Source organism: Doryrhamphus excisus, chromosome 2 (assembly GCF_030265055.1).
Source record: "Doryrhamphus excisus isolate RoL2022-K1 chromosome 2, RoL_Dexc_1.0, whole genome shotgun sequence".
Taxonomy (NCBI): Eukaryota; Metazoa; Chordata; class Actinopteri; order Syngnathiformes; family Syngnathidae; genus Doryrhamphus; species Doryrhamphus excisus.
Genome location: NC_080467.1, coordinates 7,282,725 through 7,299,591, shown reverse-complemented (window position 1 = coordinate 7,299,591; position 16,867 = coordinate 7,282,725). Strand labels below are relative to the sequence as shown.

General features: G+C 38.9%; 1 protein-coding gene across 1 annotated transcript in view; it reads right to left on the bottom strand.

Moving 5' to 3' along the window:
* brinp1 (bone morphogenetic protein/retinoic acid inducible neural-specific 1) overlaps positions 1-4,632 on the bottom strand; it is a 121,931-nt gene extending 117,299 nt beyond the window's left edge. Inside the window, exon 1 of the mRNA XM_058065135.1 lies at positions 4,211-4,632. The gene's annotated coding sequence lies outside the window, so the exon portion shown is untranslated. The remainder of the gene's footprint in view (positions 1-4,210) is intronic.
* Positions 4,633-16,867: the final 12,235 nt, after the last annotated feature.

Genomic DNA, 16,867 nt, shown 5'->3' with positions numbered 1-16,867 from the left:
TAATAACCTTTTCATCTTTCTCCACATGATATTGCAACAACGGGACTACTAATAGAACCAGGGAAGCTTCATTACTTACGTTTTCTAATTAAGAAATCTTCTGGCCTATATCAGGTAATACAGCAACCATTTGAAATTCATTTGGATAAAGATCTTTGATTAGAAGGCTTTCCATTTCATATTAATTGAATAACTACTGTATTATGTTTTACCTTGATTGATTGGCTTGCTTCTGCTATTAAAAATCTGGCATGTGTGGATGATTTGTGAAAGTTGATGAACGGGCTTGTTTTTCTTCTCTGAGACGGAGTGACATGTGGTTCGGTTCAACCAGGGGTGTCCAAAGCCTGGTTCGGGGGCCATTTGTGGATTAGATTTCGCAAGAAAGCTAAATAAACAAGTAAAAAGTAACATAAAAGTCCTCATTTATTGACAATAATGTCCAGGAAAAATATCATTTTACACTCCGCTTCCCTCCTCCATTCCAAAAACATGCTAGCATGTGAGCTTCATTGGCCGCTCCAAATTGTCCATAGGTATGAATGTGGGTGGGAATGGTTGTTTGTCTATATGTGCTCTGTGATTGGCTGGCCACCAGTCCAGGGTGGACCCCGCCTCTCCCCCAAAAACGTTGTTTTTTTAAGTTGTGATATTGTGAAAAACAAGCTATAATATTGTGGGAATAAAGTCAAAATACTAGTTTTTTCTTGACATTTGTACAGTATAACTTGTAGTGTATATACAGTATGACTTGTATAACATATATATATATATATATATATATATAAGACAGTTTTTATTCTTGACATTCATCCAGTATAACTTGTAGTGTAAAAACAGTATGACTTGTATAACCTATGTATATAAGACAGTTTTTTGTTGACATTTATAAAGTATAACTTGTAGTGTATATACAGTATGACTTGTATTACTTATAGTAGTATATAAAACAGTTTTTTTCTTGACATTTATCCAGTATAACTTGTATTGTACATACAGTATGACTTGTATGACTTATATATAACTCGTGTTGCTTTACAAAATATCAAAGTTGTCCTAGCATCCTTTCACTATGTGGCTTAGTTAAGTTTGGACCCCCCCGGTTTCAACATGACAAAGCTAATTTGGGGTCAAAATAATGTTTTTTGGGAAAGAATTTTGTTCTTCCGAATGATGCTTGACAAAATCCCCACAGCAAGACGGAATCAAGGGCGCTACGTTTCCAACGCGGTGCACCTATTTCTGCTTCTTATCAACTTTTGATGCGCTACAGTTCGTTGCTCATGTGGGATTGTTGAGGCGCTTTTAACAAATGCAAATGCCGCTCATTGAAACTGGTTGCCTACTTTGAAGGAAGGATGAACGAGTTTGGAGCACACACTTATCAGATTCTGCAGGGGAAGAATGGCGAGTTTGAAAAATTTATAAAAATAAATGCCTCTATTGTAATCACTTTCTGCGCCTGCGTGGGTTCCCTAAAGACTTGGTGTAGACTTCAAATTTGGATCTTTTTACTTTAATGGCAGGAATGATAGGACAGGAATGATAGTGATGTCATGCACACTTAAAGGGACTACACAACATTGTTTGAAACCAAAGAATATGGAAACACTACCACAGGCTAGCGTATGGTACCCAGAGTGGTTTAAACAAACAAAAATATTGCATTTTTTTCTAAATTCTGAATTCAACTCCATAAAAATTTTGCGAAATTTTTGTTTGGCCTGAATAAAATATCTGGCCTTCATGGCGGTCACCCACTGCTGTGTTCGAGGAGCCTAATCACAAACCACACTCAGTATTTAGTAGCTAAACTTAGCCAAATTGCTATCATTAGCTGGCAATAAACATGCATGTGTTGTGTTTTCTGTATTCACAGCAGGAGGAGGAAGGCTGTTAGTTAGCAAGTTAGCAAACAAAATATGAGTAGTTGCTAATTTGAAGATGATGTGCCCTGTGATTGGCTGGCGACCAGTCCAGGGTGGACCCCACCTCTCGCCCAAATACAGCTGGGATAGGCTCCAGCACGCCCATGACCCTCGTGAGGATAATCGGTAGAAAATGAATGAATGAAAATAATGAAAGGAACTGATATTGACAGTATACTGTAAATCAATACTGCAATTGAAACCCATAGAACTGCAGTAATTCCTCATTTATCACGGTTACCTTATTTACAAAAGGAATATTTTCATAACCTTAAGAAGAAAACCTGTTTACAACCTTCTAAATGCAATTTAACTAATTTAATTAGAGCCCTCTAGACATAAATTAACACCCCTATAGCCCCCCTTAGATTCATATTCCTCAATATAGTAGAACTTTAAGACATAAATAAAACTTGCTCATGTGCGTTGCTATAAATATTTTCCCTTGGTGTGTCCTGAGTGAACGGTTGACAGGAAGTGACATCAGGGGTTCAGCTTTCTGTAGTCTGTGTTTTTATTTGGGATTATGGTGCCTAACCTGCAAGTCAAGTGTGCCTCACTTAACATTACGGTACCGTTACTGACACCTAGTGTCTAGTGTTGAATATTACATATAATTCACTGCGTCTTTGAATGCGTCTTATATTTGTTTTTTACTTTAAGTAGCCATTACTATGCTTGAGAATGGTTAATTTGGGGCAGAAAATAAAATAATAATAATAATTACTATTATTAGAAAATAATAAAATAATCATAGTAATAATAACAGAAATAATAATAATAATAAAAATAACAGAAAATAATAATAGGCATATATTTTGTTTAGAAATAGGCCGTATTCTTTGTCTTAAATGTTGCTACATCGCTACAATTACCTGAAAACTATCATAATGAATGTGTGTGTGTTGGTACATGGGGCCTAGCTTACATGCTCAGAACAGGAAGCAGCCGGGATGTATAACCCCCACTCCCCCCCAGCTGTGCCCCTCTAAGTCGCTAACAGTAGCATTTCACACAGATACAACAATGTTCCTGTTGCATGTCATGACGCGACCCTGTTGGTTATCTTTACTCTCTTCCAGGCTCCTGGGGGTGGGAGGGAGGGTGGGGGCACTTCAAATGTAGGCGTGAAAAGACCCCAACCACTTGGAGACTTTGTGAAGATTGCCTGACAGCATCTTAATATTCATTCCCGTCGTACATTGACTGGAAATTCATCAGAAAGCTGCACTTGACTGACAACTGTCCAGCTGCAAGAACGTTCAGAATGTTCTTTCCTTCCTTCGATAGATGGACACGAGGTCATCTAACGCTGTGACACAAATATAGCTAGAAGCCAATGCTGGCATTTCCATTCTTGGCACAATGATGTGGAATGCCTTTTCCTTGTGAACATGATTACACATCGCCGGCACTTCGCCACTGAAAAGGCCACCAGATTGAATGAGGCATTATTATGAATAAGGCAGATTTTTCCTTTTTTTTCTCCCACCAGCAATTTTCCCTGCTGCCAGTGCAGGTTATTTATTTATTTATTTTTTTAGCAGGCGAGAAGGCCAAACAACATCACAGGATGTGTTGACTAATGCTTTGTTTGCTGTGTCGCATTGGACAGCGCCGGCGACAAATGGCAATTTAAAAAAAAACGCCGAGTCAGTCCTGTCCTGTCAGGGAAATGGCCTTGGGACCAATTTCAAAGATTCTCTAATTCCATAGAGTTGATATGAGGATCATTAGCAGCTATCTTGCCTTTCCAAATAATAATGGCGGCTGGAGTAAAAGAGCATGAGCTCCCCTCTCTGTAAGTCAGTGGAACAGCAATTGATGGAAGTTAACTTTGCCTCTTTTTTCTCTGCTGACATAAACACACTTTTATTAAAAATGAAATTCATCACACTAAATCACACTAAAGCCTCCCACTCCCACACCTTAGAACTTTATGTGATCTTAATATCCTTGCCCTTTTTCTACCTCTAAACTTAGGTTGGACCCCCACTAAACAGCCAGTAGGCCAATACATGTTTTTTTTAAGAACACAGGAATACATGGCTGCTTCAAGCATGCTTGTTATCCGAAGCAGCAGCCGTACTTCATGCATCATCATCACACCAGGAGACACGTCCACGTAAGCTCTGCTTAAATACAACCTGCTTCAAGTCAGCTCGCTGCAGCAAATTTGCAAAAAATAAAAAATAAAAAATACATGAATAAATAAATAAACGCCGAAAATCCTCGAATGCATCATTTAAACGGAAGAAAAGATCGTGCAAGATCGTGCTCACCTAAATCTAACTCTCCCCTCCTCTCGGCCGTGTGACTTGCGTGGCCAACAACTTCTGCTGGAGCATCCGGTGCTCGGCGACAAAACTGGATTGCGGATAATTTGGCAATCCTGGCAATCCTTTTCATGCTCGGCTTGAAAAAAACAAACAAATCAAAAACAATCCGGCTTCGTTGACTGGATAACGGATAGATTTGTTTTTGAAAAGTCCGTCAGATGGACGCCACGTTCCTGGCTCTTATCTTCTCTATCTTCTCTATAGCTTCTCTAGCTTCCGGTGGCTTTCCAGTCACAGCAGCTTTGCGGTTGAGGGAAGGTGTGGGATGGAGGAGCCGGGGATGTGCTCAGACTGAAGCCGAGGAGGAGAAAAAAGGGGGAGGTCCTGCAGAGAACACAGACAGCAAAGAAGAAGCAGGGAAAAAAGGGGTGGGTCTGGACCGGATGAGGTAACTGGAGGGAGGGGGGGTTGAGGACAAGAACCTATCCATGTGATCGTGACTTCTTCTTCTATTATAAAAGCAACGAGGAGGCACTGGTGTCCGGATTCATCACCAATAGATTGGAGTGCGTGTGAGAGTCGTGACACGGGTGGGCATGTGTGGGACCGCCCAAGTTGGAAGATGAGAAACAAGTTAGTGGCGCTGTCCTTGGTGCTGAAGCCAGATGAACCCAGCAGACTCTTCATTAGGCTCACCTGCACGATTCCACGCCAGCCAAAACACACAAGAGGCATAAAAACATGTGGAAAACTTTAAATTATTATTGTTTATTCTAAATTATTTGTACAAATTACTGTTTACGCTGTACATTGTTCATATTTAATGTAATCTATTTATTTATCTATTTATTAATAGATATCTTAATATCTTATGTATTATTATGTATTATTATGTATTATTATGTATTATTATGTATTATTATGTATTATTATGTATTATTATGTATTATTATGTATTATGTATTATTGTCTATTATTATCTATTATTATTTATGAATTATTAATTATTAATCTATTTATTCTCCACATTATTATTTATCATTTATTATTATACGGGAGCCAGGCAACAACATTTTGTTGGCAATGTCACTGCTGTGTTATTGTGAAATGACAATAAAGAAAGTCTATCCATCTATCTCTCTAAAATATCATTTGTTTGCGGTTCTCCATCAAGCCTTCAACATGCGGTCCGGGAGCCATTTATGGCCGGCGACTCTTTCATTATCGACCCTCTGTATGTTTTAAAAGTACAATTAAACCAGAAAGCTAAGAAACACAAAAAGAAAAATGGAGAACTAGGACAGTTATTTTTGAGAAAAAGCAGAAATATTAGTCATAAGTCGTACTATATATAATATTAATATAAGAAATTGTGAAAACAACATCTTAAGAGCATAACGTTGTGAAACTAGAAGGTTAAAAAAATTCATTCATTGATTCATTTTTTACCGCTTATCCTCACGAGGGTCACGGGGGTGCTGGAGCCTATCCCAGCTGTCTTCGGGCGAGAGGTGGGGTACACCCTGGACTGGTGGCCAGCCAATCACAGGGCACATATAGACAAACAACCATTCACACTCACATTCATACCTATGGACAATTTGGAGTGGCCAATTAACCTAGCATGTTTTTGGAATGTGGGAGGAAACCGGGGTACCCGGAGAAAACCCACGCATGCACGGGGAGAACATGCAAACTCCACACAGAGATGGCCGAGGGTGGGATTGAACTCAGGTCTCATAGCTGTGAGGTCTGCGCGCTAACCACTTGACTGCCATGCAGCCGGTTAAAAAAAAAAAAACACAATAATACTAATATTGTAGTGTGGTGCCCGAGGGCTGAAAAAGTTCCAGAAGCAGACCGACACTTTCCAAATGTGCAGTGTCTTTACTGACATTGCAGCCCAAAAGGTGAAAAACTTAGCAAATAATAATAATAAAAAAAATTGAAAGTATAAAAGAACAGGCTAAAAGATCTCCATACTTAATCAAGAGAAATAAAGCATGTGGTGATAACAGCAAGGCTTCCCAACATCACCCGGCATCAAGGAAGGACTTTCCACCCCATCACCTCCACCTGTAGGTTGGTCTACCATAAACCCCCACGACATGGTAGGGTCTGATGATGTCAGTGATGACATCATCCAGGAAACACCTGGCAGCTCCTCCCCAAACATTCCTGAAGGTGAACTGCAGCCACAGGTGTGAGCGTCCCCAGGTAAGATGCTGAATCTGATGACCATGTTGCCTACAAGAAGCTGTTTTGTTTTGTTTGGTTTGGTTTACAAAGTGTAAAATATCAAAGTGACCCCCATAGTCTTTGCTTTGACCGTACGTGACCCTTGCTCTGAAACGTTTGGACACCCCTCATTGAGACGGTGGAGTCTCCAATTAGCCTCAATTGTGTGTTTTGGACGTGGGCCGAGAGCATGCCAACTCCTCCTCTGCTGTCACATGTAGCACAAAGCTAACATGTTGATGTTTTTTTTTTTTGGATAGCTCGACATATATTGACCCCTTGGATGGGTTTTCACAATAGTAAACACTGTTATTGTTATATTAATAGAGTTTTAGCTCTGTGATTCAAGGTCTTGCCTGTTGAAAACACTGACACTGTTTATTCCTGGTGTGAGACAATGTGCACTGGTCAATACGTGAAGCTTGTTACATACAACAATGACTATTAGTTACATTAGCATCATAGCTAACCATAACATTGCATAGAGCAGCTCTCCTTAAATCACTTCAGGTTGCAGGGCTGATGAATTCCAGTTCTATTGACACTCTACTGTATGTACAGTATAGCTCATGAGTGAGAGGGGCCGCTATTGAGCAATCACTCCCACCATTGTTAGAACAAGTGGATCACAATAGCAAAAGTATTCCTGTTAACTGGTTAAAAGTTCACATTAAATAATACATGTTCCGTTTTCGCTGTTAAGTCAGCTTGAATTGGGGCAGGAAGGGGAATGGATATCAATAGTGCTGGTACTAAATGTTCCCTGTATGTGTACTCACTTGTCCTGCCAGCTATTGAGGCCATGATGCTTAGCGACTCTACTGTTGTACCCTGATGGCTCTATATGGAAGCATTTACTGAAGGGACTTAATCTCAGCTGGTCTGGCTAACTTGGCTCACATATTTCAGTATGTGGAATCAAACTATGGAATGGATTGAGTAAGACCGTCAAACAATGCACAATGATGAGAGAATTCAAGGAACAATACAAGCAGTTGATGTTTGCTAAATACAAGGATGAAGAGTCTTGAACCAGTCATGATGTGCTATATATATCACTATATTGACACTTACTATGGTACCCATTATGTCATTGTATATCACCTCATACTTTGGTACACGACAAAAAAAAAATTTTAATTTAAATTTTTTTTTTTATTTTTAAAATTTTTAAATTTTTTTAAATTTTTAAATTTTTTAAAATTTTTAAAATTAGAAAAATTGAGAAATTGAAAAATTAATAAAATAAAGTTTTATTTTTTTAAGATTATTTTAAAAAACTATATTGACAGTTACTATGGTACCCATTATGTACCATAGTAAAAAAAATGTAACTATATTAGGAAAGCAGGAAGTGAACAAATGTAACAGTTACTGATTGTAAAAGTACCAGATGGAGGGGTAGGATTTAATAAGCTTTGCTTCTTCCTACTCCTTTTGGACATGTGGAACTGTGAACTGATTATGTGATGCATTCAATTGTAATCTGATGCATGTTCAAAAGAAATAAAACCATTACTATTTCCATTACCATATTTGGTTGGATTTTACCGGAACAATTTTTATGCGGAACACAGACTGACCTTTCACCTTGTTAACCACAACCAAATGTCCCAGCACAAGGTGACTTTTAGCAATGAAATTAGCACGGGTGTTTCTCCGCTTCACACATTGCTGTGACACTTATTAAAAACTCCACGAGATGCCGTTGACATGATTCTGTCTTTAACGTCGAACTCCGACTGGCATTCATTTAAAGTTTCATCAGCCGCCAGCCCCCCCACTCCGTTTCATCGGAACGCCTCCTGTGTGGCTCACACTTTTTAATAATTCCCAGGACTTAGCACGGGCAAGAAGATATGAATTTGGAGTATACAGTATTTGAAGTGATTTATGAGGAGCATATTCATCATTAATTAGGTTGTTAATGGTATGCAAGCTCCCGGCGGTTAAATGTGCTTATTAGTCATTACAAAACGTTGTCTTGGATGTTAAGCTAGGGTGGTGACAGTATCACCAAAAATGTATTTCTTCTTGATTAATGTTCAATTCTGAATAATATATTCATTCAAAAATCAGTAGTGCCGTTCATATATCATTCATATTTCCCTGCTGAGTATTAAAGTAAATTAAAGTCGACTAAGGTATATAGTCATCCTGCTTTATTTTTATTTTTGATTTTTTAAATATTTTTCAAATATATATTAAATACAACCTATTATTAGAAAAAAAGATGTATATTTCAGCAAAATGTTACTTTTGTTGCCTAAAAATGTCTAAATCAGCCAAAATCCAGCAATAAAGCATTCATTCAAAAAAGTTGATGAGCTGTAATATTCCACACTGGCCACTAGGTGTCAGTAATCTTACTCTAATGTTCAATCCGACACTCAAACGCTATACTTGACTGCTGGAACAACAGGATTTTATTGCAGGTTTGAATAATCACAAAATCACAAAAATCCCAGGCTGGTTTTTTAGCCTTTAAGGAAATAAAAGCCCCCAAAATGTTCACCGATATTCACCGTAACTCCAAATTTGACCAGAGTGTAGCTCATTTTGGTGTTGACTCGTGAACAAGTAGAAACAGTCCCACAAACATCGTAAGATTTCTACATCGACAAAAAAATTTTCTCTCGTCAAAGCAAACGCACTTTGACCCACACACCCACAAACGCTACAAATCTCAGCTAAAAGTGCGTCCATGTTGCATTTCTTTGACGTCATTTCTCTTTTATGCAGCAGCTACATGAGGTCAGAGGTCAGAATGCCTCCTACTGCCTCCTGGAGCTGAGACTCTCACTTCTGGGGCGTTTTCTCTCGAACTCTTACATAACATTACACGCTAGCATCCTCAAGGAATGCTGTCATTTGCATCTCATGTTAAATATAACAGAATTCAGCCTTCGCCTTCAAAGAGGCTAAGCAAGTGAGTAGTTTTTTTATCGCTTTTACATCCTCTGCTCGCGATGCAAGCGTTACATCCCTGTGTTATCTTCCAGGTTTAAATGCACAAGATTATTTTTAATGACGGGATATTTAAGGTGATTGATGCAGTCATTTGTAAAGGGAAGTTTTCTTTTTAATTCCAACCATCTGTGCCGGCCGACAGTAGAAAGCGTTTGGCAGTTTGAAAGCAGCCTTTCTTAATTCCAACTTGGATTTAGTGGTTGATGTGGAACTGTCGATTCCTTTGGCTTGGCGGCTACACGCCGTCTCCAACACCGCATTCATGGAGGCGTTCATTTCCAAAAAAATGGGGACCGGTTATGCCTTTTGCACTCTTCTGACCTATTCTCATTGTAAACCACGCAAAACTTTCAGAAAATGAGTTTGCGCGTTTGGATGTGAGCCATGAAAGAAGTTTGAAATGGCCTTGAATGCTCCATTTCAGAGAATTCTTTATTTCACTTCCTTTATATGGGCTGCAGATTGACAACACTGTAAATCTACATATCCGGAAGTCCTCGGGATTGCTTGGGAGTGTGACCAATCACAGCGGAGTTGGCGTGCCCGGAGGCGAGCCCTGGGTGGAATAAATTAAATAGACTATTTGGGTCAGAAGCAAGAAAGGCTACATAAATGAAGAGGTGCAGAATCTGGAAGATCTAGAAAGCTTTTGTGTGGGTTATTGTGTGTAAATTCAAGTTGACAAGAAAACTTAAACAGCAAATAATAAAAGAAAAGAGCAGTAGTTTTATATAAAAAAAAATGTAGCAATGCAAAAGTAGGAAAAAAGATAGCAACCACCGTAGCGCATGCTAGTAATACGACCTACAAATTTAAGCTACGGCACAAAGCGGAGATGCAAACTGTTGGACACCTCCAGTTTGTTTTTTCTTATTTTAAACTTTAAACAGTTTAAACTTTTTAAGAATTAAAAATACACAGAAAACCCATTTAAAGATATGCTTTTTTTAAATAATAGTTTTTCTAATAATAACAATGTACTTATTTACATTTTATTATGACTCAGGTCATTATTTTGGTACTCCAAAGTTTAAAAAAAACCCTCCAACTAATGCAAATATTTATTGAAATACTCCAACATAATAAAGTCCAAATAACTGAAATATTTATTGAAGATGATGAAAAGACAATTTGACAGCATAAGACAATAACTTTGCACCCTGATCCTTGGCACTGTGCTAATATGTGGACCCAATGCTGCGCTGGCAAGTTGAAGCCAATGAGGCCAAATGGATGAATGGTCCATTACAGAGTCGTTCGCTTGGAAATGGTGGTGACACATGACAGTTTTCCTTTGCTTTCCTGGATGTATAAAATTCCAGGGATCATTGACGTCCTGGCGTTTCCCATTAATATTCATCTGAATCTGAGTTTCAGGCCCCATTTGGATCCTGAATCAGATTTATTTGCAGATGGCTGACTTCACATTTGCAGCAGCGGCAGCTTTGACAACACTTACTGATGTAAAGAACTAAAAGAAAACTATGCTGCACACTTTTGAGGCTAGGAAAATGTCTTGTAAATGTCAAGGCAGCTAATGTAGTTCAAGAGTGGCCTATCCATCACCCACCTGGCTGCTACGTGTTCGTATTTGCAGAAAGCAAGAAAGCAAATGCTTCATAAAATAAAAGACAAGGAAAGTGTCTATAAATGATATGAGGCAGATTATTCATAAAAAATACGTATCATTTAAATGGACGAGTACACTGAAGGCACCAACACTGATGGAAACATTGGGATAGGTTTCATCTCATACAACAGACGTTGCATTGACCTTTACTTGTTGTTTCTTCTTCTTTTTGTCCCCCAGCCTTTCCAACCAGCAGTTCTTCCTTTCTGTCTGTTTTTCAGTTTTACATTTTGTTGCTTTGCTTTATTGACTTATTTTTTGTGCACCATAGTTTTTTTTCTTCCTGCAATATTTAGCACCATTCAAGAATGTCCTATATCTTCTTCTTATTATTCATTCATACTGGAGCCTATCCCAGCTGTCTTCGGGCGAGAGGCGGGGTACACCCTGGACTGGTCGCCAGCCAATCACAGGGCACATATAGACAAACGACCATTCACACTCACATTCATACCTATGGACAATTTGGAGTCGCCAATTAACCTAGCATGTTTTTGGAATGTGGGAGGAAACCGGAGTACCCGGAGAAAACCCACGCATGCACGGGGAGAACATGCAAACTCCACACAGAGATGGCCGAGGGTGGAATCCAACATGGGTCTCCTAGCTGTGTGGCCTGCGTGCTAACCACTCCTCCCATATTGAAGCAAATTGTATGTATTTTTAAGCCATTTTAAGATGCATTGAGATGCATTTTTAGCGCCATCTTTTTAGCGTTTTTAGCATTTTTTAGCTGTTTTTAGCGTTTTTTACATTTCAAGGATGAAGAGTTTTGAACCAGTCATGATGTGCTATATATATCACTATATTGACACTTACTATGGTACCCTTTATGTCATTGTATGGTCATATCACCTCGTACTTTGGTACGTGACAAAAATAAAATAAAAAAATACTTAAACTATATTAGGAAAGCAGGAAGTGAACAAATGTAACAGTTACTGATTGTAAAAGTACCAGATGGAGGGGTAGGATTTAATAAGCTTTGCTTCTTCCTACTCTTTTTGGACATGTGGAACTGTGAACTGATTATGTGATGCATTCAATTGTAATCTGATGCATGTTCAAATGAAATTAAACAATTACCTTTTTATATCTTTAGAATGCACAGAAAAGAGACATATGTTTTGATGTCTCATAAGGACTGCAGATCATGGGCAAAATTCCCCCCAAAAGTGGTCATTTTCTTTGGTTATATTTACTATTTGATAATACAAGTGAAAAAGTGACTATAGGGGTGTTATTTCATGGAGAAGATGCAAACTCCAAACAGAGATGGCCGAGGGTGGAATCCAACATGGGTCTCCTAGCTGTGTGGCCTGCGTGCTAACCACTCCTCCCATATTGAAGCAAATTGTATGTATTTTTAAGCCATTTTAAGATGCATTGAGATGCATTTTTAGCGCCATCTTTTTAGCGTTTTTAGCATTTTTTAGCTGTTTTTAGCGTTTTTTACATTTCAAGGATGAAGAGTCTTGAACCAGTCATGATGTGCTATATATATCACTATATTGACACTTACTATGGTACCCTTTATGTCATTGTATGGTCATATCACCTCGTACTTTGGTACGTGACAAAAATAAAATAAAAAAATACTTAAACTATATTAGGAAAGCAGGAAGTGAACAAATGTAACAGTTACTGATTGTAAAAGTACCAGATGGAGGGGTAGGATTTAATAAGCTTTGCTTCTTCCTACTCTTTTTGGACATGTGGAACTGTGAACTGATTATGTGATGCATTCAATTGTAATCTGATGCATGTTCAAATGAAATTAAACAATTACCTTTTTATATCTTTAGAATGCACAGAAAAGAGACATATGTTTTGATGTCTCATAAGGACTGCAGATCATGGGCAAAATTCCCCCCAAAAGTGGTCATTTTCTTTGGTTATATTTACTATTTGATAATACAAGTGAAAAAGTGACTATAGGGGTGTTATTTCATGGAGAAGATGCAAACTCCAAACAGAGATGGCCGAGGGTGGGATTGAACTAACTGTGAACCATTTTGTCGTGCAGCTCCTATGATTATTATTATTATTAATGAATACATATTTAAAAATAGTATTGAAACCTAGTAATTGGACTTTTAATGTTGTGTTTGTGTTTTCTGTTTATTGTGCATTGGGTCCTTGGTCCATTGGGTAAGTACTGAGACGTATAGAGTAGAAGAGTTGTGACTAATTAAGGTACTTCCTGTTCCTGCAACTGCCATCATGTGATGTCCCGTGATGTAACTGGTCCAAATAAACAAATAAGATACCCTGGCAGGTCATTTTAGGGGTATTGCCAATAAAACTATTGGAATAGTTTGTCAGACATCATATTGATTTTCGGAGTTCTAGCTGCTTGTCAGCCCGACCACATAAAACCGCCCCCAGCAAAAAAATCCCAACATAACTTGACCAGTGACTTCTAACCAAACTTTGCTGTGCACTAAAGTTTTTCTATCATCCGTGCCGAGTTTCCTGTGCAAAGCCTGCTGAAAGCTTGTTCACGTGCATCAAATTCCTTCATCACTTCTTGTTACGTGTATTAACGAGCCATATGCTGCCTTGCTCATCTGGCCAGTCAGTCCTGATTTTGACATCGTATGTTTCCTAATGCGACTTCAAGCGTGTTTTGGAGGAATGAAACCGCATTAAATGTCAATATACGGTGGCAGAAAGTGACGTGGCTTTGACTTGCAATTATCTCCTCATCAGATTTCCTTCACTAAGTTTTCAGATCGTGTTTTGACATCTTCGTGCAGGTGGCTGTCGTTTCATGTTATGCTACTCGGCACGCTTTCACCCTCTCCGCTACAATTAAGTTTAGTTTCTTTTTAAGTGATCTAAAATAGTCCTATTGGGCAGGTTCAGGTGAGAGAACATAAACAGTACGTCTTAGTAGCGAGTGAAATAATTACAGTGAACGCAACATGGAGCAAGATGGCCATTTGTTGATACGTTTGAATGTATCATTATCCGAAATAGTTTTTAGCAGCAAAATAAGCACCAAACAAAAAGAGAAAAAGTTTGTTTGCTCCACTTATTAAAAGAAGATGTGTTCAAAATTATCTTGTTTTTTTTATAGGCGCCCTGAAAGAATTCCTATGGTCCCGTTTACACTTCTTTTCTTTGATACCACAATGCTAACACGCAGGCTACAGGATCACTGCAGGGCCACGTCTTCAAGCATAACTAACTAGTTAGCCTCCAATTTATTAGCCACGTATACATGGACCCAAATATTCCAATTCCATTGGGGTTATTTGCTCAAACGGAAAGATTGTAACCTTTGTATCATTCCGAAATAAAAGTGCCAATCCGAATGAATATATAATCGGATTCACAGGGGTGGAATATTCCTTTCTCCAATCCGATTGAGGTATCTTGTACCCGCTCAATCGGAAAGTTGTCAGACTGCGTTTTTCTTTCTTCTTCTGTTGTTTATTGGCGGTTGGCAAGCAGCTTTCGTGTGCATTAGCGCCATCTGTGGAACAGAATCTAAACCCTTCTATACGCCATTCACAAGTCCGGTTTTATTAAAAAAGAAAATACATATCTATATAAAACATGTGCAGAGCTTAATTATAAAATATTAGCAAGATTGAACTTTATCTTTTCCTGTTCCCGGGTGCGTTCTTTCAGCGACTGCTGAGATATGACGTAACACGCAACTCGAGACGTTCTTCGATTTAAAAAAATGGAGGCGAGCAATCGGCACTGGACTGCTGCGGAAAGTTTGTTTTTGATTCAAAGTAAATTTCAAGACTGGACGAAGGAAAAACTGGCAATATGGAGTTATTCCAACAAGTGAAAGAAAAACTGGAGGAAGTCGGTATCACGTGATGTTGGTGTTTACGCTTTACTGCGCATGCCCCATTGACTATTCTGGTTGATTATAGCGGCGCATGTAGACACGCGATTGGAATATTCCTTTCCATGTATACTATTGCTTTCAGAAAGGTCATTCGGAAAGAAAAAAAAACTCCTCATTTAAACGTGGCTATTGAGTCATTGTTTGATTGATCTTAGTCTCGGTTCCCATCCATGATGGACACCCGAACCTCATGAGTCCAAGATCTAGAATCTAGAAATACACAACATAACCATCACGTTAGGTGAACACCTTGAATGGGGGCACATTTTAAGTGAGACCATCACTGCTAATCTCAAGTATTTTCAAGTCATTAGACTAAAATTCGAGTCAAGTCACAAGTCTGTGATATTGTCAATTATTGTCCAGCGTCATCAGTCAAAGTACAATCCAGTAGTAGATGTTGAATCTAGCGGTAATTATCTCACCTTTACTTGAATCAACCCCCCCATCCGGACCCCCGCAAGACTGACAGCACACTAATGGCTGATCTCCGAGGCTGGGCCACTGAGATGTCTCTACCTGGTGTTAATACAAGTTGTCGCGGGAGCCTGTGACATTGTAGTCGGACCTTTCCCTGCCACAGCGACGCACGGGTAGAAGACAGATGTCCAAATAGCCGGCGGGTTCATCACTCACGAGGATTTGTTTCACTCAGCGGGGTCAAGGAGGGGGTGAAGCGCAGATGAGTGAAGATGGCACCGTTTCTGCCTCTCTGCTCCTCTAATGAAAAACAAACTCATCCGGGGAAGGCTTGGTGTGGGGGGGCAACAGCTTACACAGAACAGAACTTATTTTTATACTTAACTTATTACTAGTTTTTCCGTCATGCTAATAACTTGGCGACGTCTTTGGTTCGTGTTTCTGTTGGACCATCTCAGGACCTCTCCCTGTGTTCCCCCATCCCTAAAGTATGCATGCTAGGTTACCCGGAGACCTCAAATTGTCCATAGATATGGTAATGGTAATGGGTTTATTTCATTTGAACATGCATCAGATTACAATTGAATGCATCACATAATCAGTTCACAGTTCCACATGTCCAAAAGGAGTAGGAAGAAGCAAAGCTTATTAAATCCTACCCCTCCATCTGGTACTTTTACAACCAGTAACTGTTACATTTGTTCACTTCCTGCTTTCCTAATATAGTTTCAGGTTTTTTTATTTATTTATTTTTATTTTATTTTTGTCACGTACCGAAGTACGAGGTGATATGACCATACAATGAAATAATGGGTACCATAGTAAGTGTCAATATAGTAATATATATAGCACATCATGACTGGTTCAAGACTCTTCATCCTTGTATTTAGCTAAAACCTAAAAACTGCTAAAAACCGCTAAAAAGATGGCGCTAAAAATGCATCTCAATGCATCTCCCTAATGTCTTAAAATGTCTTAAAAATACATACAATGTGCTTCAATATGGAAATAGTGGTTAGCGCACAGGCCACACAGCTAGGAGACCCACGTTCGATTCCACCCTCGGCCATCTCTGTGTGGAGTTTGCATGTTCTCCCCGTGCATGCGTGGGTTTTCTCCGGGTACTCCGGTTTCCTCCCACATTCCAAAAACATGCTAGGTTAATTTTCCACTCCAAATTGTCCATAGGTATGAATGTGAGTGTGAATGGTTGTTTGTTTATATGATGATTGTGATTGGCTGGCCACCAGTCCAGGGTGGACCCTATAGTGGTATGTATAGCACATCATGACTGGTTCAAGACTCTTCATCCTTGTATTTAGCAAACATCAACTGCTTGTATTGTTTCTTGAATTGGCTCATCGTTGTGCATTGTTTGAGGGTCTTACTCAATCCATTCCATAGTTTGATTCCACATACTGAAATGCTATGGCTTTTTAACGTAGTCCTAGCATATAAGTTTATAAGTTCTTCCCTGAGATCATATTTCTCCTCTCTTGTAGAGAAGTATCGGATGACATTTTTAGTATTT